At 39.7% G+C, this 24,856-nt stretch overlaps 1 long non-coding RNA gene across 1 annotated transcript; it reads right to left on the reverse strand.

Moving 5' to 3' along the window:
• Nucleotides 1–3,357: 3,357 nt before the first annotated feature.
• Nucleotides 3,358–14,255, reverse strand: LOC121499388. The gene is made up of 4 exons (XR_005990111.1): nt 14,122–14,255; nt 12,373–12,423; nt 8,910–8,949; nt 3,358–3,513 (listed from the first exon to the last, which is right to left on the reverse strand). It is a non-coding gene; the product is annotated as an uncharacterized LOC121499388 (long non-coding RNA).
• Nucleotides 14,256–24,856: the final 10,601 nt, after the last annotated feature.

The following is a 24,856-nucleotide window of genomic DNA, read 5'->3' on the forward strand; positions in this document are numbered from 1 at the left end:
TAATCACTTCATGAGGAAAAAGCTGACATCTAGAACCTTATGGCCACAAGAAAAAAATTAATCTCAAATAATGGACATTTGTTATTGCCTAGAGAAATAATAGCTTACTTAAAAAAAGCAAAAGGAACATTACATTATGATCAAATTCTGTGGAAGAAATAGAATAGAAATCCAACTTCTAAGTAATAAAAAAGAATAGTGGGGAATTTGACCCGTTATAGAAGAGCTTTTCAGATTTATTTTAGATGTTGGAAATCGATTGCCAAAAAATTTAGAGTTTGCTATGTACATGTAAAAGAGTGAATTAACAGTTTTATTTTAAAGTGTCAAAAGATACATACACAGGATTAGTTCTTTTGCATCTAAAACTAATAATGAAATTATTTTCATGTCAACATAAAAACGTGCAAGGGCCAGTGAGTTTTTCAAAATTCTTTTAGGTGTACATCAACAGCAACAAAAAATTGAACAAGGTGGCCTAGGCTGTGTGCCCTGTCCATTCCTGGAAGTGGTAGGAGAATCACCTTCCCTGGAACTGTCTAGATATCCAAACCAAAATCAGAAAATATTGGGAAGGAGCAAAGGAGATTGGCTGATGCAGAGGCAGGTAGTCAACAAGTATAAGGGGAAAAAGCATTCTAAAGGTCAATAAAGTCAAGACAAATTTTTTTCCTTCTTCTTCAATATGGTGTATATGTGCTTGCTTGAAGGCAGAAAGGAGGAACCACTTGTGAAACGGGGTCTAGAGGTCTAGGGAAGAGATCCTGGGGGAGGGGAGGAAAAGAGATTTAGTCAGAGAGACAGTGGGTGTGTGGCTTTGTAAATAGGTTGTGGCAACTGGCTCTGGCATCCCTGAACTTGAACTGCCTGATGGATAGGCACAGCTGAGTATCGTGGAGTCTCCTGGGGATTGCTGTGGTCACAGAGCAGTTTTTTTCTATGGAGTCTAGCCTTACCCCAAGCTACCTGAGAGCAAAACCTAGCTGTTTAATCATTATTAAAAGGATATTGTCTAAAGGGTAAAAACTTCCAGGAGGAATAAATTCTGGGGATCTAGTGTACGGCATGGTGATTATAGTTAATACTGAATCATACACTTGGAAACTGCTAAGAGAATAGATCTTAGATGCTCTCACTACAGAGAAGAAATGGTCATTGTGTGACATGATGGGGGTGTTGGTTCATGCTATGGTGGGCTGTCATATTGCAGTACAGTGTTTCAAATCAACACATTGTATGTGTTAAACTTACACAATGTTATATACTAATTGTATCTCAATAAAGCTGGAGGGGGGAAAAAGGGAAATGTTGGTAGTGCCCCCACAAATAAAAAAATGCACTTTCAAAGCATAATATTGAGTCCCTGAACTTAGCCATCTCGGCTTCAAGCACTGACCATTACAATTGTTTAAACAGATAAACATCTGTGGTAAATCCACGGAGATGTCCATGAAGATAACATGTATATTTTTTAGACTATTTATTGAATCATTATTTAAACACACAAAAAAAGAAAGTTTTTGAAAAATAAAATTCAACTGAGTAAATTTGAAGATCTAATTGGCTTTCTTCAAAGATTCATGAGCATCCCATCGAGCAAGTGGGGAGGAACTTGAGGAGCTGTACAAAATGGAAGGCTTTCATGGACAGAAGGCGACAGGGACAAGGACATCATAAATAAAAGAAGGGATTATTTCAGGCAGGGTCACCTTGCTTGGGGGAAGGGCAGGGCTCTATCAACAGATCACTTTCCTAGTGCTGACTAGGAAATTTCAGACCCATTGGTTTAAAATTCTGCTCCTGGAAAAGGCTGAGACTGCAGTTAGGTTAGGTATGAAATCCTGGTTTGCTGACGTGGGGGTTAGCACAAGTAACTCCATTTTGGGCCTGTTACTTCTTTTCTTCTTCTCTTCTCTTCTCTTCTCTTCTCTTTTCTTTCTTTTCTTTTCTTTTCTTTTCTTCTTTTCTTTTCTTTCTTTTCTTTCTTTTTAAAACAATTCCCCCTTTTTGATCAGGTTCTTAGCCTATGATCAAGATTTCAGGCATCAGTACTGTTCTCAGCTACCTCTTTTATAGTTCTCACAACTTTTTTTTTTTTTTTTTAGTTCTCACAACTTTGACTGATACTCTAGGTGACATTCATGAATCATGATGTTTTCTTTTTCTGTTTTTATTTTGTTCTGCTTTTGCAGAAACTCTATGGTATTCACAGATCATGATTTCAGGCTAACAATTTTTTGGTTGGTCATTTTCTTCATTTTTTTTTTTTTTATCCTGATGTTCTAGTCTTAGGGAGATCATTTGCTTGGTGGTTAGAAGTTGCTAATGTGCATTAAAAACCTTTGAGAGAATACAATGCACCAGGGAGATTGCTATGATGATTATAAACAGGATAATCCCTGATATCTGTTTGGATATCTTTGGATGCAAGACCCAAACCACTCAAAATCAAATAAGTAAGAGACCCCTTTAAAAGAGTCACCTTTTTAAGCCAAGTGACTTGCTCAGTGATTTTATATAACTGATTTTCAACTTCCCCAGAAGTGTTAATCTAGGTACAGAATGTGATGTGGGCCACAGCACCTCCCTGCTCAGCTGAAAGATAATCAGGGGCTATCCTATTGTTAAGAACAACTTTGGCCAGAGAGTGAGGATTTTTGTTGGGCCACTATTACTTTAGCAACAGATTCTGCAATATTTTTAAGAGTTAAGGAGTGGTTCCTGATTATAACCTTATCTACATTTATTCCAAACTAGGGAAGCAGGACCCTCCCAAAGGAAGCAAAGCCTGAATCATGAATGTTTCCTGGTAATTCCCACTTGAATCTGTGGCCCAGGACTGGAAAAGTGACAGCCATGGAAGCCAGTAAAATTTTAAAGGTCTGTAAAGGACACGTGCAATTTTATTCTTAGCCCTTGCCTTGTGCCCCTTTCTTTGCATAGAGCCTGGATGCAAAATTCCCCAATTTTGGGATTGTTGAGTGGAGACAGGGAAATGGACCAGGGGGTCTCTAGCATCATGGACAGATGAGTTTTTATGACAAATCCTAGCAATAGCCTAGGGGATACAGATGATGGTGTTAGGCCAATGCCAGAGTAAAAGAAAGAAAGAAAAGAAGAAAGGATTTTATGTTTTTTTTAAGATTTTCTTTCTTTATTCATGAGACACAGAGAGAAAGAAGCAGACACATAGGCAGAGAGAGAAGCAGGTTCCCTGTGGGGAGCCGGATGGGGGACTTGATTCCAGGACCCTGGGATCACAACCTGAGCCAAAGGCAGACACTTAACCCAGGCATCTCTTACATTTAATTAGAATATAAAGTCTTGATATGGCATGTTGGGTGGAAACAGTCTATATTGATGTTTACTACTATTCCTCCAACTCAGTTAGAGATGGAAGTCTCCAGCATTTGCATGGGACCAGATGTTAGGTGAAGCCTTTCTCAGCTGTGAGATGTATATCCAAGGGTCTCTGAGGTTTAGCTGTCATGTAGGTAGTTCCTGGTGTAGTTCCTGCTGAGGAGATTTAAGGTCAGTCTTTGTTAGTGATTCCAGACCAGAAGGGTGGGAGAGAATTGGAAATATTAGTTTAGTAAATGATAGATACTTGCAGAAATCAGAACTCAGGATCCAGTCCAGTTTACAGGTATGTCATAGAAACAAAGATTAAAATAGATTTTATAGATTAAAATCTATAAAACAAAGATTATAACCATCCTCATCAGTTCACTCAGTCCCATGGTAGGAATTCTTGTTCTATTTGAATCCAGGTTTTCCATTAGCTCTGAAAATTCTTACCCAGTTCAGTTTTATGAAAGTTATCAGAAACCTGTATTCTGGAGTACTTTCCATGAGTTTCCTTGAAGATGAAGGACTTTTGCAGAAGCATCAAAGTAAAATAACAACTCTTTGTAACTGACAGACTTAAAAATGTCCATTGTTAAAGATCTGATGAGAGTTTATTGTAATTATAATAGAATTGACAAGGAAATTTGGTTTTTCTGTAAGGCACAATATTTAAAAATAATAACTGGCATCATGGTGAGAACATTATACCAGGAAATATCAGACGTTAAGAATTATGTGCAATTTCTGAAATATTTATAATATATATACCTATACAAATATAACATAAAAAAGGCTTACTATGACTTCTTACTTGATAATGCTTTTAAGGTAATTTACATACCAAATTAGGATAATAGTGTATCATCTCTCATTTTATAAGGAGAGACAACAAATAGTGAGATGTTCCAGGGATCCTCTGAAAAATCCCAAATATGTTTGATGTCAAAAATAATTCACTCAGAATTTGATTTGGGGGAAGTTTGTCAAAAATATCAAGAGATGTTAAAGCACTTGGTCAACTAGGATCATAATTTACTGTGAAACAGTAGTTAGTTATCTGTTTAACCAAAAGTGACACGAGCACCGGGAGTTTTGGAAGGTTACATAGTTCTGAGAAAACCTTAACTCTTGTAATATTGAGAGTACTAGATTTAAGTAATCAAAGATCAGCTGAAGAAAGAGAACACAGAAAATTATTTTGATAAAAAGATCATTTAGAAGGTCGAAAAGCCTAATTTCTTAAGAGTGGATCAACTAACCAAGAAAGCTTGTCCTTTCAGCAGATGAAAGAATATTAAGTTTTAGTTTTACATAAGTACACAATAGGTATTAAAGCTCATTAAAACATTTTTTAATTCGTATAGCCTGGTCATATGTAAAATTCCTTTCCCAAGATATGTTTCCACAAACCTTCTACAACCTTCTTTTTTAAATTTAGACTTCATCCTGTGTTTTTCCTCTCTAAACAAACCGCCTCACTTTAGGACACAGTTACCTTCTTTTTTCTCAACTAAAAATGCATCTCTGCTCCTCCTCATGATGAAGTTTTGGAATATAGGTGAGGTCTGGAGCCAACGACCAAGAAAGAATTCTTGAGACGTCTTTGGTGCAAAATGGTGGTTTTATTAAAGCCCAGGGACAGGACCTGGGGGCAGGAAGAGCTGCTGCCCCGGGCCTGTGAGGGGTGGCTGATTATATACCTGGGAGTTAGGAGGGGTTTGAGGATAGTGTACTCTCTAAGGAATTTTGGAAGCAAGGTTTCCAGGAACTGGGGGGCTAGCTATTGTTGGGAAAAGGTCACTTATTACCATCTACTAAAACCTGAGTCATGAGACCCTTCAGATATGTATCGGTGGGTCATGTGCTTGGGGGATGGTCACCAACACGTATCTTGGGGGTTTAAAGATAAAGGAAATTTCCAAAGGAATTTTTATATGTTAAAGTAGACTTAGAGGATCCTGGGGGTCGGGCTAAGATTGCCTTCTGCCCTTAGCAAAGTATCATCGAGGCAGTTGAGTCCGTCGAGGAAGGTCACTCTCCCTGTTTCAAGGACTTGTCAATGTGCTTTGTCCTCAGCTAGTCCTCTGTTCCTCCATCACTCGTAACTTCTCTTGCTGAAAACATGCATCCCATTTTCCTTGCCTACAGAAACACTTATTTCCCTTATTATTTATATTAGCTTAATATATATTGAATTTTCAGCCTTTAACAACTGTAATTCCTAGTGAAGATAAAGAAGCAAATAATTGCAGACTGTCATCCTAGCATTCTATAGATTGGCAAACTTATGAATACATTTAGACATTAAACAAAGTTGGCCACTACTACAGCTGCTTTCTTGCTGATGGATTTTTGTAAGAGAAACATGAACTTATTTGACCTTTGGTAAACCCAGGTTGAATGAAAGTATTGCATTTAATGCTTGTAACTCTGAAGCCATGCCTCTTTTGAATTAAACCGATGAACTTAAACTAGCTTTAATACCAAATGTTTTTCTAGATCACATGAATCTGTAATTTATTTGGATTTATCTCTATTATATTTCTGAGAATTTAATTTTTATGAGCACTCCATTTTTGTTTACCCAATTAAATAAAGCTCTTTTATGAATTAATTTTGGCAATACCATCCCAAGGTGGTGAATACTATACATCTACACCTCTATGTAGACACGTGTGAACAGACACTAACTAAAATTTTAGCAATGATATGGATTGGAGACACACCAGGATTTTTTTTTCCCACTTAAGTTTCAAATAACCTTCTCCCCACTTGTTTTTCTTCTGACAAGAATTATCTCCCTGAAGTAGGTATTTTAAAGAGATGACTTAGGTAAGAATTCCTGAATATCTAAATGTAGAATATTTACATCTCAAGGCACAGGGGCAGAGTTTTGAGATAAATAGGGGAAGTTTAGGATTGATAAAACGGATTGAGGGGCTTTGAGTTGCCTCTGGAGCCATACCTTTGGTTCCTTAAAGACTAGATTTGTAAAACAAAAACAGCTGTTTTTCATTCCTCAAAGAATTGGGTAATACCAAGGGATTGACGACGCATCCTTTCACTTATGTTGGAATACTGTTCTTTCTCCTGAGGGGAAAAGGCCTCAAACAAAGTTCTTACCAGGCTCTAAATGTCAGGCTCCAGCCTGGCCCACCTCCACCATAGAGATACTTAAAAATTCTTTTGAATATCCTCTGTTTTTAGCTGGAACAAACAAATATTTCTGATAGTATTAAACCACCCATAGATCCAAGAGGTGTCCTCAAGGAGAATGCAGAAGGCATTATCTTCACAAGTTCTAGAGTTACTATCAAAGATCAGTGACACATGGCCTGGATTTTAAAGCAAGGGACACGGTGACCAAGGCCCTTAGATTGGCCTTTGACCTAAGAGTGAAAGATTCCTGTAGTCTTATTCAAAGTGTATTTATTTTTAAGTAATCTCTACACCCAACATGGGGTTTGAACTCATAACCTTGAGATCAAGAGTCACATGCTTCACCCACTGAGCCAGCCAGGTGCCCTGAGTGGTCTTGGTTCAAAGGCATCTGTTTAATACTCTGTTCAGAGTGGAAAGGCAATTCAGACACAGGAATTCTAGAATTAGTGCTCAGATAAAGGAGGGGAGAGAGGGGAACAGTAGGAGTTATGTCCTTTTTAAAGTCTTTTTTTGGGGGGATCCCTGGGTGGCTTAGTGGTTTGGCACCTGCTTTCGGCTCAGGGTGTGATTCTGGAGTCCCGGGATTGAGTCCCATGTTGGGCCCCCGGCATGGAGCCTGCTTCTCTCTCTGCCTGTGTCTCTGCCTCTCTCTCTCTGTGTGTGTGTCTTTCATGAATAAATAAATAAAATCTTAAATAAATAAATAAATTTTTTTTTTTTAGTTTTTATATATTATTTTCCATCAGCCTCTTGCAATGAATCTTTCAATGAAGCTGTTTTGGAACTTTGAAAGTTTTAGGGGGGCTTCTGCATGCCAATTAAAACAACTATCCCATTTTATTTAATTTGGGCACCCTTACTTTCAACTGCACTCCTTAAATGGTCTTATTTAATTGGAATGTTCCCCATAACAGCCATTTTATTTTATTTTATTTTGTTTATTTTTACTTTTTAAATAAATTTTTTTTAATTTTTATTTTTTAAATAAAAATCTGCCTGAAGGCAGATGCTAAACCTCAGCCATTTTAATTCTAGGTTGTCTTTAGTAAGATTTTGTCATTTTTATAGATATCTACAGCTTTGGGACCACAGTTCTTAGATATAAAATAAGCAGCTCTGCTGGAAGGTGGCACACTGGAATTTGAGAATCCCATTTATTATTATTTTATTATTTTTTTATTTTTTTATTGAGCTAAGCCTTTGAGTCTCTCAGAGTTGAACTAATACCTAACAGAGATATGTGTTGGGTTGGGAATTATGCATTGTTTTACAATATACATCATTGCACAGAAATTTTCTTGCAGTTGGTGGGTGACCTGTAGGGTGCCCTGATCAGCTGCCGAGTGTGGGGTGCTCTAGTCGGGTGGAGGCTGGTGGCACAACTGGTAAAAGTATTCACCCAAGACAGAACAGAAGAGATAGAAGCTTATAGAATACACTACAAGGGAGCAATGGGCAAGACAGCAAAGGAGAAGCCATCTGACATGAGGTGGTAGAGGGGTCACAGTTATAGGGCAGAGTGAGAGAGTGTGGGAACAAGTGAAAATTTCTCTGTTTTGATAATCTTAGAAACTGTGCCTGGTTGTAATTGGTCACTTAGAGCCTATGGCTGTTTTGCAGTGGGTCACTTCATGAGCCTGTTTGCTTCAGCTCAGGGGTCACTGTGGGCCCTTTTGCTTATTCAGGTTTCCAGTGCTCATGCTTCCTGCCGAAAAGTGGCCTCTACGTGACCTTGTGTTGGTCTAACCTGTTTTATGACCAGTTTATCCCAACTTGGGAGTCTTTGGGTTAGGTGGTAAGCATTTTAGCAGCTTCTAAATGCTTGATCCATGCCCACAAGTTATTATGGTTTTTCTTATTTCTTAGATTCCCATCAGCAATTAGCCTTTATCTACACAAAAGACAAATACGTGCACCTTAATATATTAGCAGCAATCAAGAGATATTATTGTGTCCTGGCCAAGAGAGTGGGCCTGTGTGTACCACCACCAATTCCTATCGGATTGGGGAAAGGATGGAGACAGCAGGCATCAACCGGGGACTGTGGACTCCATGCTCCACATGGATGGGGAACCACACACCACCACTAATAGGTCCCATATGAATCTTGAGGCAGAATTATGTGCTGGGGGTTTTCCACTCAAAAACCTGGTGATTGCAGTCGGAGAGGCACTCCAGACAGCTCCAGGCAAAACTATCTCCAAACTCAGTTGGGCTCTGAGGAGAACCCTCTGTAAGCTCAAGCTGACCTGCCCTGTGCTGGACAGCCAGTTAGATCATTGCAGAGAGCAGAGCTCACAGCCTAGGGGAATTTATCCACAGTCCTTGGGAAGTGAGGAGGAGAACTCAAAAAGGAGTTGATGTGTGCCATGCCTATGTTTCTCATTGTCCCCAAGTACCTTTAGAAGTTTGCTTTGGATCCCATCGCTGCCACCAAATCTGTTAAAAAACAACAACAACAACAAAAACAAAACAAAGAAAAACAAACAATTTAACATGTTTGAAGATCTAAATTTGAAGTTAATGTCAAGATCTAATTTGCTTTATTCAATGATTCATGAATTGGGCAGCATCCCATCCAGCAAGTAGAAAGGAGCCCTGTGAAGGGGAAGGCTTTCATAGACAGAAGGAGGAAGGGACAAGGACGTCATAAAGAAAAGAAGGGATTATTTCAGGCAGGGTCACCTTACTTTGAGGGAGATATAGGGTTCTGCCAACAGATCACCTACCTAGAAGCTGACCAGGAAATTCCAGACTGACTGGTTAAAATTCTGCTCCTGGGAGAGGCTGAAACTGCAGTTAGGTTAGCTATGAAGTCCTGGTTTGCTGATGTTGAGGTTAGCACAAGTGACTCCATGTTGAGGGCCTGTTTTTTCTTTTATTCCCAAAGTAAACATATCATAAGATTATAGCTTGATGAATTTTTACAAACTGAACATACCAGGTGGTCAGCATCCAGGTCAAAACCAGAACATCACCAGTACCCAGTAGCCCCCTTCTACACAGTAATCTGATAATGTTAAAATTTAGTCCAGTTAGGCCCCGAGGCTATCAAGAAAAAGCAGTCTGTCTTTGAAACAATATGATGGCAGTTTTAGAGTAAACTGTTAACTTGGTTGTAGGAGTGTTTCACTACTGGAAAACTGATTTCAGAAATATTTTGCTCCTAAAAACCACATCTTTAAGCAAAAATCTGAATTGCTCACAGCAATAATTTCCATCTTTTGATATGTCAGCAGAATCTGTCAAATGAAATGGCAAATTGGTGAGAAATACAAGATGAATAGAATAGAAGCAGTGATGAATGAGCAAAGAAGCAAAAAGATTAGGAATCAAAATAGGAGTCACTCCCATTTTGTAGTTTAGTAATTTGATTCAGGATACTGCTCTATAAACACGCTCTGTGTTAGGGACCTGTCAATGGCTCCTTAAGGAGTTTTGCTCTGTAAAGGTCGTTATTATTGGAGAAAAAAAACCTGTTTTTTTTTTTTACTTCTTTTTATGCTAGTAATAATATTAATAAGTATCTTGTTTTATATGTATATATATTTTAAAGATTTTATTTGTTTATTTGAGAGAGAAAGAATGCACACAACTGGGAGAGAAGGAGAAGGAGAATCTCCAGCTGACTCCTCACTGAACATGAAGCTAAATGTGAAGCTCGATCTCATGACCCTTAGATCATGCTCTGAGCTGAAATCAAGAGTCAGATGTTTAACTGACTGACTTACCCAGGCAACCCTCTTGTTTTATATTTTTATAGAGCATTGACATATTCATTTTAATTATTTAGATTCTTTGCTTTTCAATTGTTTTTTTTTTTTTCAATTGTTATATCAATGCCAATCTGGCATCTAGCTCCCTGTCTTCATTCAATCCACATAGGTGTGTTTATGGAAATGGAGTGTTGGACATCGTACCTGTGTTTTAAAGCATCAGTGGTTAGCTACAGTTTTATAGTTTTTTTTCCCCACCCTGGGTAAGGTAGAAGAATCAGTTGAGGATTGGAATGGGAAAGATAGGAGTCCAAGAGGTCATGGGGGTTACTCCGCTGAAGTTGATCATCAAATCAGGGGACCATATGGTCACGCTGAGGTGTAGAGGACACTCCTCCAGTGTCCCTGGCTCCCCTAACCTTGCCTGGTCTCTGCTGGGACTGAGGACCAGGAGAGTGACTGCCAAGGGCTCGCCCACTCCCAGGTGATTCAATGCATCCCTGTTTCTCTGCCTGCAGCCATGCAGCAGTTCCTGGGGCCAGGCCCTGTGTTTGTATACCTGCGTTTATTTATAACTGCATACCCTCCTCCTATCACACCACTGTCTACTGGGAAAACAGAAAACGTTGACATTAGTTAGGCTGAATATCAACAGCAACCAAATAAGTCTGGTGAATGTCAGCTCTTTAAAAAAATTGTGTTTTTTTAATAAAGGACATTTAACATGAGATTTACCATCTTAATAACAAATTTCCAGCATACAATACAGTATTGTTAACTACAGGCATGATATATTGTACAGCAGATCTCTGGCGTTTATGCATTTTCCAAAACTGAGACTTTTATCTGTCGAAGAACAACTCCCTATTTCCCCCTCACCCAACCCCCATTTTCCTCTCTACTTCTATGAGTTTGATTATTTTAGATTTTTATGTAAGTGCAATCATGCAATATTTTTGTCCTTTTGTGACTGGCTTATTTCACTTTAGCACGATGTCCTTGAGGCTCATCCATGTTGTCACATGTGGCAGGGTTTCCTTCTTTTTAGAGGCTGAATGATATTGTATGTATAAACCACATTTTCTTTATCCATTAACCCATCAATGGACACCTAGGTGGTTTCCACATCTTTCAGAGGTGTTTTGGCTCTTTTGGATAGATACTCAGAAGTGGGATGGCTGGATCATATGGTAGTTCTATTTTTAAGTTTTTGAGGAACCACCAGACTGTTTTCCACAGTGGCTGCACCATTTGTGAGCATGTAATATGTTTACTTAAGTTTTTTAGGTAACACTCACTGCAATATGGTCATGGGTACAATTTCTACTTCTCAAGACGTACCCACACCAGTAGTTGTGACATTTTAAGCTTTTAGCTTTTGACAAGGAAGGAACTTGACTATGAGAAATAAATTTGAATATTGGGAAGATCATACTCTTTGATTCTCAAAAAAATGATTTTTTTTCTATCAAAGATACTTTAAATCTACCTTTTTTCTTTTTCCATCCTCCCCGTGTGTTTTAAATTCAACACTTTAGGCTTATTGCCTCTTGCCTTCGTTTGAATTTCCACTCAAGGTAATTAAAATATGATGGATGGTTCTTGACAGTCTGCCACTCCCTATCACAATGGACTATTGGAAATACAGCCTTCCAAGGAGGAAAGTTTATGCCCACTGTAGTGGTGGGATTGTGCTAGCACTCGACAAAATGGAAACAGTGATTTGGAAACTCAGAATTGTAGGTTACTGACATGTAGACATCAAGAAAGTTACCCATGTGTTCCTGTACATGGAAAAGTGTGAGGGTGAGTGGTGATTGGAGACCAAGTCAAATACAGAGGGAGGAGTTAAGGCAGCAAAGTGGAGAAGTTAGAAGGAGAGGGCCAGAGTGGATTTTAGGAGAGATGACACAGGTGGTGGGAGTACAGGGCTTGGAGAGAGTGCAAGGGGGAAGGGAGGCAGGCAGGAAGTAAACAGGGGGAGTGATATAGAATGAGAGGTGGTCCCTGGACTATGAGGGAGAGGACCTCATGATGCTGGAGTATGGAGGCATGGAAGGAGGAGCTGAGGCCAAGGTGGCAGGGTAGGTAGGAGAGGGGCAGGGGCAGAGACCTCAGTTTCCAGCAAACACAGCAGCATTCTTACCTGCCTGTAGAATTATGGCCTTGAAATAGCTCCCATGGAAAGCTAGCACGTCTAGAAAAGTAATTGGATACAGAGCATCTGTCAGTTTACTGAGCCTCCGAAAGGCAAGAACTTGATTTCCTGACTTGTGAATAAACATTTACTCTACTAAGAAAAATTAAGGGACTCCACCTCATCCATTTAAATCTAAGTCAGAGAACTGAAGGCATGGTCCTGCTCCAAATCAAAGTGAGTCCATTTTTTGGTCATCTTAAAGCAATATTTTTATTTGTCAAATGTTCCAGGGGTAGTACGTGAGAATATTGGTACTGTATATCTTGCTAACTGGTAATGATTATATTAGACAACCGCCTTAATAGAATAACATGTCGGGTGCAGAGATTTCTTCTTTATCAATCAGCTCATCAAAATATAACAGTCTTAGCCACAGGTTTAAAATATCCTAGCTGAAGTGTCCCCTCTGTTAACCTTCCTGAAAGAGTGAAAAGATTCGTATGAAGGAGAAATGTCTCATAGTTTAAGAAATGAAATTTATCTGCTAATAATTAAAAGGAAAATGGCCTTATTTCTTCTGGGGCCCACAGTGCCCAGGAATGTCCTGAGCACAGAAGTGTTAAGCACAGTGTTGCCCTGGGGAGTCTCACGATTCAACCTAGTAAAAGATGGCTTGTGTTGAAAGACAGTCACCTTCATCTGGAACTTGTACATTTGAGCTGGGGATGCATTTGTCACATAGCAACCTTGAAATAAACAAGGTGGCCGCTCCCCCAGAAATAGGATTTTTATTTGCCGAGGGGGTTGGATAGATAATCTTTCTGGTTTGGTACGGCTTCAGTCCTCTGTGGCCCATCCTCTGCCTTTTCCAAAATACGTGTATGGGGAGGGCTTCTCAACTGGTTTTGGTGGCAGTATAAACTGAAGCGGTATCTTTCAGGGGGGCAGTCAGGGAGTTGTATCAATGACTAACATGCACAGATCCTTTGGCCAAGCAGTTCTACTTCTAGAAATTTAACTTGTACACATAGTTCGACATGTGCATCAACATACACACACACACACACACACACACACACACACACACAAGATTCATCACCGCAATGTTCATAAGAAAAAAAAACCCTTCATACCCATCAGTGGGAGACAAATGAATGAGTAATGATTCCTCATTCAATGGAATACTGATCAACATTTAAAAATATGAGCTCGGGCAGCCCAGGTGGCTCAGCGGTTTAGCGCCGCCTTCAGCCCAGGGCCTGATCCTGGAGACCCAGGATCGAGTCCCACATCAGGCTCCCTGCATAGTAAAGCCTGCTTCTCCCTCTGCATGTGTCTCTGCCTCTCTCTCTCTCTGTCTGTATCTCTCATGAATAAATGAATAAAATCTTTAAAAAAATAAAATAAAAAATATGAGCTAAATCTATATGTGTTCAAATATTTGTATTCTTATCTCCATGAAGGCATGTGTTTTTGTCTTTTATTTTCCCCCACCAGTGCTTAAAACTGTACGTGGAGCATATTAGGTGCTAATAAATTTTTTAACCAAGTAAAGGGATGATGAATGAATCTTAAAAATGAATTTAAAGATGCCCATTATAAATGCCCAAAAAGCACTCCATCTTTCCAAATTTCCCAGGGCACTTCATAACTGGATCCTTGGTCATTCCCAGCTGCAATTGTAGGAGCTATGAATATTTTATGCCCCCTGCCTTTGAAGAGTAGATGATTTTGTTTAGAAGTAGTAATGCTTACTCCCCAATCCAGACGACATCCCTGGGTGACAGAGGTGGAGGCAGGAAAAGCCACCGCAAGAAAGCACCATTGCCCATTCAGAGCACTCCACGAACTGAACCGTCCTCATGGCTGTAGGCAGCTTCAACTGTGCTTGACAACTGAATAGGAAAGAAATTGCCAGCTGCTCCATCTGAAAACATTTTCCTTGATTCCTTGTTAGTTTTACCACAAATTCTTTAGCTCAGCAAATTTACTCCTTAAATGAGACAAAATATTTCAAAAGAATATATGTTTGCAGTGAGCGTGACAGAGTTACCCTTTTTCATATCAAGGAGTTTGAAGATATATGCTTGGTGAAATGAGAGTAACTTTAAAAATGTTCTTTTCCTGAACTGATAACATAAGAGACAAAAATCCTAACATTAACCTAGTGGTTGCCTGTATTTTGATCGGTCAGAAAGCATGAATTTCATTTCCCCTTTGCTATCTTATTTCTCTGCCTCCTGTTTTGTTTTGTTTTGTTTCATTAAATTTCCATTCTGTCCATTTCAGTAAACACCTGGGAATGTGTTCTTAAAGGAACACATCCTAGTCCTCACATCCCCCTGGTCCTTTATAGAAAAAAAATCAGGAAGCCTAATATATATAACCACACCTGTTGATTAAAGATACATGTTACAGAAAATAAAACCACTGCTCATTTTCCTTTCCGTGTTCACAAGATTATTTAAGGATTTGTTTCAAAAGAACTGCTGAAAATATGGAAACTTGACATCATCGTAAACTTGCTGAGATGTTGGATGCTGGATTTACAAGTACACTCCCTTAGCACCCGTGTTGCAGTAGATAAGCCAGGTCTTGGCAGCCTGTTTGTAGTCACTGAAATTTGTGTGAGTCTCATATTGTCAAAAACTTAGTATAGCTTCTGATGGACCCCTCTGATGGACCAATACCATGGTATTGATGCCATATAGCCTTCTTATTTGGGGGAATGGGACTGAATATTAGTCTCTTGTTGTTTGCCATTAGTGAGATTCAGCTTCTCTCTCTGTACTTTCTCAATAGATTCAAGAAAGAAGGTGAAGAAATATATTGAAATTTTGGACGTCTTCATATAAATGGAGCCAAACAGTTCATTTGTCAGTTTATTCTATGGGAACAGTTCCTTTTTCTTTTTTCTTTCCTTTTTTTTCTTTTCTTTCTTTCTTTTTTTTTTTTTTTTCCTTTTCTTGGCTTTCAATCCAACACATCTTATTTTTTTAAGTGTTTTATTTTTTTAACTTCTTTTTTATAAGCTTTACATCTACAGAAAACTGACAAGACAGTCCAGAAAGCTCCCATATAACCCATGCCCAGTTTCCCCGTAACATCTTCTATTGGTATCAAATATTTGTCACAATTAATAAAGCAACATTGGTACATTATTATTAAGTAAAGCCCATAGGTTATTCAGATTTCTTTATTTTTTACCTAATATTCATTTTCTGTTCCAAGATCCCATCCAGGACATCACATGACATTGACTTGCCATGTCTCCTTATGCTCCTTTTGGCTGTGACAGTTTTTCAAGCGTCATTTGCTTCTGATGACCTTGACAGTTTTGAAGAGTACTGCTCTGGTACTTTATAGGGTACTCCTCTATTGTCTGATGTTTTCCTTATGGTTGGACTAGGGTTATTGGTTTGGGGGATCGAGATCCCAGAGGTAAAATGCAATTTCTTGTTCATGTTGAGTTTTGTCACCTTGCTGAGGTTGTATATGTCAGGTTCTCTAAAGTTCCCCTTTTTTCCCACCTTTCCATCTTGTATTATTTTGAAGAAAGTTACCAAGGCAGCCCACACTCAAGGAATGGGGAGTTATGCTCCCCCTTCTCAAGGACCAAGTAACTATATCAGTTCTTGGAATTCTTCTGCATGAGAAATTTACCTCTTCTCCCCCACTTATTAATTTGACCAAGTATTTATTTCAGTATGGATATTTATTCTATACCTTGAGTTATAATCCAATACTACTTTATCTATTTTGTGGCTCAAATCATGCTAACTTTGGCCATTGGGAACTATTCTGGTTGGTTCCTATGTTCCTTTGACAGACTCCTGTTATTGTGTGTGTGGGTATTTTGTTTGCTTTGTGTTAGCACTGCCTTACTTTCTGGCTCTATAAGATGCTCTGGGCTCATCTTCTATATTTCCCTGTCTCATCCTTCATTCAACTCTTTCTTCAAGGAATGCTACTTCCTTTTATTTATCTAATAATGGTATTAGAAACCAAAGTCTGGCCTTGAAGTGTGCTTGTCACTAGTGGGGTGTCAATACTTTTAGGCCTTTTCAGTGGACAGAGCAAAGAAATATATGTGTGAATCCTATCCTGTGTATATAGACATGTCAATATATAACCATCTGTCTATTAAGCTAACAGGAGTTAATCCTGGCAAACTGTAATCTATTATCACATGGATCATTCTAGCCCCCTATCTTTTATATGTAAACTCTCACTCCAAGAGTGAGAAACTTGGATCCCATCATTGGCTATTCATTTAATTGTTCAATTTCAGTATATATACATATAGCAGTATCAGACTTATTACCATGTACCCCCATGGGAAACAACTTCATCAGTTAGAGTACAGAATGTATGTGTAGGCCCTTTTGCTTTTAATCTTACAGATTCTATTCATTCCTGAAGTTACTTAATAAGGTCACCACCCTCTTCTTCCCTCCCCATTTCAGTGTGATTATTTCATACTGAATAATATTCCCTAATTAGAGTTTGCATTCCTTAATGGGATCCTCTAGCCTCCTAAAAGATTTTTTTAATTTTGCATACCTTAAGGTTCACTCTTTGTACTGTAAGTTCTCTGGGTTTTGACAAAGCTATAATGTCATTTATCCATCACTGAAATAGTTTCACTGGCCTCAAAATCCCCCATACTTTCCCCAGTCATGTTGCCCCTTTTCTGTAAATAAGTTAAACCTAGAAATAGAATATCAATCTCTAATTTCCTGATGATGTCACCATTTAACTTTTTAAATAATTGTTAGTATTATGAAATATACCTATGAAAGAGCATATCCAAGATGTATGTATGGTTTAACTAATAGTAGTAAAAGTTTTCCCCACCTTACAGGCGTGGACTTCTAGAATGTAAAGGGGCCTCATTCCCTTTCACACTGGGGCTATGGATGCTTTCTGACTTTCCAAGGTGACCCCTTGGCAGAATTGGTACCGGGTTCTACTGATTCATCATCTAGTGGGCTTTTCATTGTTTAGCTCTAAAATGCTATTGTATAATTAAAGCAAATATTTGGCATTCATTTTAAACAAGGACCATCTCTCAAGTCAAAACAGATACCTGGGGATCCCTGGGTGGCGCAGCGGTTTGGCGCCTGCCTTTGGCCCAGGGCGCGATCCTGGAGACCCGGGATTGAATCCCACGTCGGGCTCCCGGTGCATGGAGCCTGCTTCTCCCTCTGCCTGTGTCTCTGGCTCTGTCTCTCCTTCTATCTCTCAAGAATAAATAAAAAAAAAAAAAAGATACCTAATGATTATTACCTACCTCCATGCTCCATTCCTTTTTGATTGATACAAACGTTCCTTTTTTCTAGACCCACAGCAGAGCAAAGGCCCAAAGATTTCTATTTAGTTACATAATGAGGTAAGGAAATAGAAGTGATTTCTAAGTGCTAGATATTATGACCTGTAGGTTTTAAATAGAAACAGAGTATAACAAAGAGCTACCTAGTATCTTCTACATCCTGCTGCTACCCAGAAATGGTCCATAGGCCAGCAGCATTGGCATCACCTGGGAACTTGTTAGAAATCCAGAATCTCTGGCTCTGCCACAAGACACTGAATCAGAATCTACATTTAATGAGATTCTCAGGTGACTCCTATGTATCCAGTGTCCAGGATGCATTGTCAGATACTCATCAGCTCACATTTAGGGCACAGAAAATCATTTTCCAAATTCTAGTTTTTCATAAAGAAAAATAAATTTTCTATATATTTTTTTATCTCTTAACATACTGTTTCTTATATACACATGGTTAATGTATCCCTTAAAGTGATCAGTCAAGATATCTTTGTCATATTTTTGCTTACCACTGGAAGCTGACCTGAGATAAATGCCTAAGAGGGGGAGCCGGTCCTGTCTCTCACCTCTACAGGATCAGGAGGCATCAACAGCCTATGAAATTCAGATTACACCAAATGAGCTTGAGTCAACTTCATTCGGTGTTATTGTTAAATGACAGTTTTGAGACACAGTGATAAAATAAAGAAATCTATTGAGTCAGCAATGCAAGTCTCAAAAATGAAATGCTGTAGTGTAACCAGAAGTACGGATCTCAAATTAATTCCCATGTCGGGATTTTTGATTGCCAATTATATGTCAAATCCTACAAGCTGTAAATTATGAATTTGATGGATAATGGCCTGTCAGCAGATGGACTTGAAGTTACAATTGAAATACATTTCAATATATTTTAAATACATTTTGAACAAGATGCTACAGCAGGATACACAAAGCAGCTTTGCTCTCCTTGTTCTGAGGTTTCTCACCCCCCACACTGACAAGGTGATTCTTTGTTGTCGGGGGTAGACCTCTGCCTTGTAGGATGGTCATCAGCAGCCCTGGCCTTTTCCCACTAGATGCCAGAAGCAACTCCCCTCCCCTGAGATGTGATCTTCAAAAATATCCCTAGACATTGCCAAATGTCACCATGAGAGACAAAATAGCCCCCAGCTGAGAATCACTGCTGTATGCCAATGTAAATATTCACACCCAAAAAAATGTCTGTTCTTTGGCAATATCCTGAGATTGTAGCCACAACATATCAGACGATGAAGCCTCTCTACAGTGGCTGGAAATATCTAAAAAGTTGAATTTTGAGGATGAGGTCACTCAGTTGATAGGCCTGGTATCTTATAACATCGGCAGTCACAGGTGTTCTATTCTACCTCTGACATGCAGTTATGGTTTATAGAACAATTTCTTACAGAAGGCCTGTGGTTTCTTCTACTGCCTTGGGAACTAGGAGATCCTGGGAAACATGGTTGTGAACCAAGCCAGAGCACTATTCGGATACACAGAGTAACCGGTTCTCAAAAACAAAATGGTGACTTTTTCAGAGCTTCACAAGCATGGTGACTCTTGGTCTTGTTCTCCTTGACCACAGCCCTGGACTCCTGGGGACCCTTATAGGGAGTGTCTTAGTCTTCTGGCTGCTATAACAAAATATCATAGCAGGTAGGAAACAGAAGTTTATTTCTCCAGTTCTGGCAGCTGGGGAGTCCAAGATCAAGGTGTTGGCAGATTCAGGGTCTGGTGAGAGCCTGCTTCCTATTTGACAGGGAGCCATCTTTTCCTGTGTCCTCACATGGTGGAAGGGCATGGGAGCCCTCTGGGGGCTCTTCTAGAAGGGCACTAATCTCATTCACGAGGGTTCCACCCTTATGACCTCCTTGCCTTTCAAAGTCTCCACCTCCAAATGCCATTACACTGGGGAGAGGTTTCAGTGTAAGAATTTGGGGGAGACAAAAACATTTTGTGTCTAGCAGGGAGGTAGAGTCAGAAAGCTAACCACTTCCTAGCTCCGTTTAAGCAAAGCCCTCCTAGCAGGTGCTCCAGGAAGAGAACAGTGTTAGATTAGAAAGGAATCCAATCATTGTTCTAAAATCCTCCCGACTCTAAGATTCTGCTTCTGATCCAGATGCCCTCCCATTCACAGAGCTAGGTTGACTGAAGATAGCAACATCCCCTAAAACAATCCCTGGGAATTCTGGGCAGCTGTGGCCCCTGGAATTCATGGAAGTGTCAGCTCAGGCACACTTCCTCCTGTCCTCTCACCAGCCCAGGCATCAAATGTTTTCTGCATGACAAATAATATATAGACTTCAAGGGTTTTTTACAGACATTAATTGGATCACAAAGGTCATCCCTCTAATCTTTCTCTCCACCGTGGACCCTTCCAGTTCTCCCGAGTTCACACCTATGCCCTATTTCATTCCTTTGCCTGCTGCTTCTGCCCAAGACCACGCCTGGTCTTAGTCCCTTTGATGTCTAAGTTCTCCTTTCCAAGCTACCTGGGTGACACTATGACCACCCCTGCCCAGCCCTCCCATCCTGACAGTGCAGCCGAGCCTCCCGGTGGTCCACCTGTGAACACTGATGCCATTGACCCCATCCCTGGAACTCCGTGCCTCAGGGTGGGGACTGCTCCTCATTACCTCTCTTCACCCTCATGGCCTTTGCCCATCTTACCTAACTGTGGCTCTCATCTTCTGCATGAAATTAAGGGAAAACTGTATCTTCTAATGTTTGGTCTGTGTAGTCCATCCTTATTCTTCAGTGGCTCCACATTTGCTAGCTTGCCTAGGTGCTAAAATTTATTTGTAACCCCCAAATCAGTCCTCCTGAACTTTTGTGGTCACCATGGACATGCTCAGCATAGTGAAAAATTTGCATTTCCAGCTGAAGGAGGGCAAGGTGCCACTCTGCATTTTGTTTCAGGTCTCCTACCATAAGCAATGCCCTTTTTTTGGTCTATTAGGTGCCCCATTTTTTCCATTTCTGTTGATGAACTCATTGTTTCAAGCCCAGGGGTAATGATAGCATTCTGTTCAGTGTTCCAAAGTACAAGAAGGCCATGATGTGCCTTATGGAGGAGACATTCATATTCACCAAGATTCGTTCAGGCAGGAGTTGTGCTGTTGGGCATGAGTTCAATGCAAATGAATCAACAATAGATGTTAAATAAGGTGTTTTTAAACAGAATGACACATAGAAGAAAATTATATATTGACCAATTGATGCAAATGTTGTGACCAGAGGCTCACAGACACTGAATGCTGTGTTTGCTCTAGTAGCAATCATTCAGTGTGCGCTAATTTATTTTTAATTATGTATAGTTATATATATACATATACATATACGTATATATATAGCTATTCCCTTGAAGGATATACAAAAAACTGTTAACACTGATTGCTCCAGAGAACAAAACTGGGTGGCTGAGCTACAGGGGTAAGAGGAGACTTTTCACTGTAATACCTTTTGTGTTTTGTGCCATACAATCACAGCCATCAAAAAATTAAATTATTTAAAAGCCAATAACAAAATGAAAACATACAGTTAAATCATAGGCCTCCTCAATTTCAGGGAAACAAAGCAACTGCTGCTAAAAAATCCAGTCTATTAGGGGACACCCAAACCTGTTCCCTGATCTTTAATGTCCTGTACCAACAACCCCATTGCTCTGCCTCCTTGGGCTGCTGCTCACCCCCTGCTTCATGAATGATTCAGGTCTACTCATTGCTCTTGCAAGTGCCTTCAATAACTCTGCTGTCACTTACTCTACATTCCTTATGAGAAACACTTATCTCCTCTATACCTACAGTCTGCTTTTCCTTCAAAGTCCTTGAAGGTTTCCCTGACCACTGTCTCCTTTCTGTGTTGGAACTGCTTAGAAGAGTTAGTTCACTGTTGCTCTGCATCCCCACTTGATTTTGTCCGTTGTCTTTTAAGTTTCAAGTCTCCCCAAATCCATTACCAGTTCTTGAGGATGGACCTGGGGTCTTACCTTACCAACCCTTTGAACTCCTTCAGGGTCTGGCATGTAACAAACAGTAATATTGATTGACTGATCGTTCTTCATCATTCACTACCAAAAATAATTTTATTGAAGCCTTTATTTCTAAGTAGATTTATATCTAGCCATATAAAATTGAAGCAGGCTTTAGGAGTAGCATGAGGATTTTGTTGGGAGCTCTGGGAAAGACTTATAACTGCTCTACAAGATGCACAGAAGTAGGATTGTTCCATCTGTGAGGAGGAGATCTGGAAACCAGATTTTTATCTCAAGTAAGTCAAAGTGGGAAGGAATCTGAGTGTGGTTTTGTTGAGTTCTTACTATGCAGGACACCATCTATGGCCCCTAATGTACCTCATTTTATTTATGGAATCCTATATGGTAGCTATAATGAAGCCCATTTCATCAATGAACTAACAAAAGCTCAGTTACTAATCTAAGTATTATGTAGCTGGTGAACTACAGAATTGAGATAAGAAACTGGGTGATGGGCATTAAGGAGGGCACATGACGTGATGAGCACCGGGTGTTATACACAACTGATGAGTTATTGAAAACTACATCTGAAACTAATGATGAACTCTATGTTGGCAATTTGAATTTAAATAAAAACAAAAAACAACTCAGGTCTGAATGTCTACCACATTGGGTTGCCTCCAAACAGTACAAGCAAGCAACATTCTGAATAAATATGAGTGAAAGTATTATTTTTGCTGTAAATTCACAGTATGATGCCTTTGGGTAAAACATAGGGCAAGGGCATTTGAGATGGTCCTGGGCAAAGCAATGTATAACTATTAATATATATGCTCTAAGGGGGGAAATAGCATGAAGGACTTTGCCCTCCCTGCTATCAGCTGACATACCTAGTGACTTAAAACAATGCAAACAAGAAATAAAATAAAAATACAGTTAGGAAAAAAAAATATACAGATAGGGACAGCATTCAGTCCTAATTAATCTGGGTGGAGCTCAGGCACTGGTACTTTTATAAAGCTCTACAGGTGATTGCACGGTGCAACCAGAGTTGAGAACCACTGAGATGGGATGACAGAGAGGGTCAAGAACCAGGGTATTTCTCTAGTGTAGTGGCTTTAAAATCTGGCCCACAGCTCAGCAGCATTAGCATCACCTGGGACCATGTCAGACACACATATTGACATTAACTGAATCAGAAACTCTGGGGGTGGGGCCCCACAATCGTATTTTAAGTCTTCAAGGTGATTCTGAGCTATGATAAAGCCTAAGAAGCTCTACTTTTCAAACAGGCAATTCGCTGGAAAGGGAATCCAAAAAGTCAATAAACATATGGGAAGACACTCAACCTAGCAACTAGGGAAACACAAATGAAAATAACAAAGAAGGTATACTTTTTATCTTTCAGACCAGTAACAATTTAAAGGATTGGTAGTATCTAGCGTGGCAGTTGGATACAAGAAACAGATACTCTCAGATATGACTAGTGGAAGGGGAACCAGTGCAACATCTACTAGAGCAGAGTTTGGCAGATTAGTTTAAAATTAAAAGTAAGCCTGTCTTATAACCAAGCAATTTTCTCTCTTAGCCTCTCTGCTAGAGAAACATCGTACCGATGACTAAACAGACACATTCGAAGCTACTCATAGTGCTCCCTTTGGCAATGAGGAGAAACTGGAAACCACCTAAATGTTCATCAATAGAGAAATGGCTAAGTGGGCTGAGTAGCATGGCCTTCCTATGGAATACTATGCAGCAGGTGAAAGGGAAGAGGTGGCTCCAAATGAACATGTGTGGAGCTCTCCTCAAGACATTGTGGAACTCAGGGCAAGTGGAGAAATATGTATAAGATATGGAACCATTTAAGTCTGGAAAATCACACCCAAATGCTCTAAATTTTCTCTGTGAGTGCAGAATTATGAAAATGTGTAGAACACGCATCATTTATCTCTGGAGGGGGCAACACTAAAGGAAGCAGATAGAATGTAGGTATGGAAGAGGCTTCAGACTTATTTGTAATTTCTAAATTTCCTGTAAGATTTATGTAATCATGTCATTCTGGCGCGATGAAAAACAATTTTTGAGAGCACACAAAATACTCATGGAAGTGTACTAGCTCGATGGTTCTTAGTCATTTTTTGGTCATGACTTCTGGGAATTTGATGAAAATCCCTCCCCTCGATTGAAAGTTTTTGTTCATCCCAGGGTATTTCTAGGTACCCTCATGCCTCTTAGGGCTTCTGGACCCCAGGTCAAGAGTTTCTGGCCTGCCTGATTTTTGAGAATCCTGAATAGCTTTGCTTTTGCACCCTGGGCTCCGTGACCCCTTCTTCACCGTACCACCGTATGTGTCCCGGAGGAGTCATAATGTCTGACAGCTATTTTTATGACTGTCAGCAGCTCTTCTCCAGCAGATTAAATTTCCCCAGAAGGTAGGTTTTCGCTGACATCTTAATACTTGGAAAGGAGCGGATGATCCTTGAGGAGTGAGTGAATATAGCATATGGTTTGCTGAGCTGCAAACAGAAGCTGATCTGTGTCAAGGAAGCTTCAAGTGTTATGCATTTGCTTTTAGACATCATCAGGTTCTTTTTATAAGTTTTGCAGTGTCATTCTCCCTTCACATACACACAGACCCTTTTTCGGACCTCTTTGGCCATAAAAAGAGATTTTTCCCCCCTTTTATGTTTTTAAATAAGAAAGGGGCAAGAAAACAGGATCTTTTCACTCGTAAAATTTTAATCAGATTCCCTTCTGCTATCCCAAAATGGTTTTGCAAAATGAAGACTTATATTTGACCTTTTTTAGTCTATTTAACTGTCTTAAATGGCAAAGTCAGTCCTCATAAATGCAAAGCTCCTTTCTAACCTACTTCTTAAAAAAAAAAAAGAAAGAAAGATTTTATTTATTTATTCATGAGAGACAGAGACACAGGCAGAGGGAGAAGCAGGCTCCCTGTGGGGAGCCCAGTGCGCAACTTGATCCTGGGATCCTGGGATCACAACCTGAGCCAAAAGCAGACCCTCAACCACAGAGCCACCCTGGTGCCCCAGCTAACCTACTTCTTATTAATTCCCTGAGCTGCCAATAGATTTATGGTCCTTGTGCACTAAGTCTCATCTTCAGTATGCTGTGCCTTCCACACAGTCTCCCTGGGGAGGCAATTTCGACCATCTTGCTGTACCTAC

This window comes from Vulpes lagopus, chromosome 10 (genome assembly GCF_018345385.1).
Source record: "Vulpes lagopus strain Blue_001 chromosome 10, ASM1834538v1, whole genome shotgun sequence".
Taxonomy (NCBI): Eukaryota; Metazoa; Chordata; class Mammalia; order Carnivora; family Canidae; genus Vulpes; species Vulpes lagopus.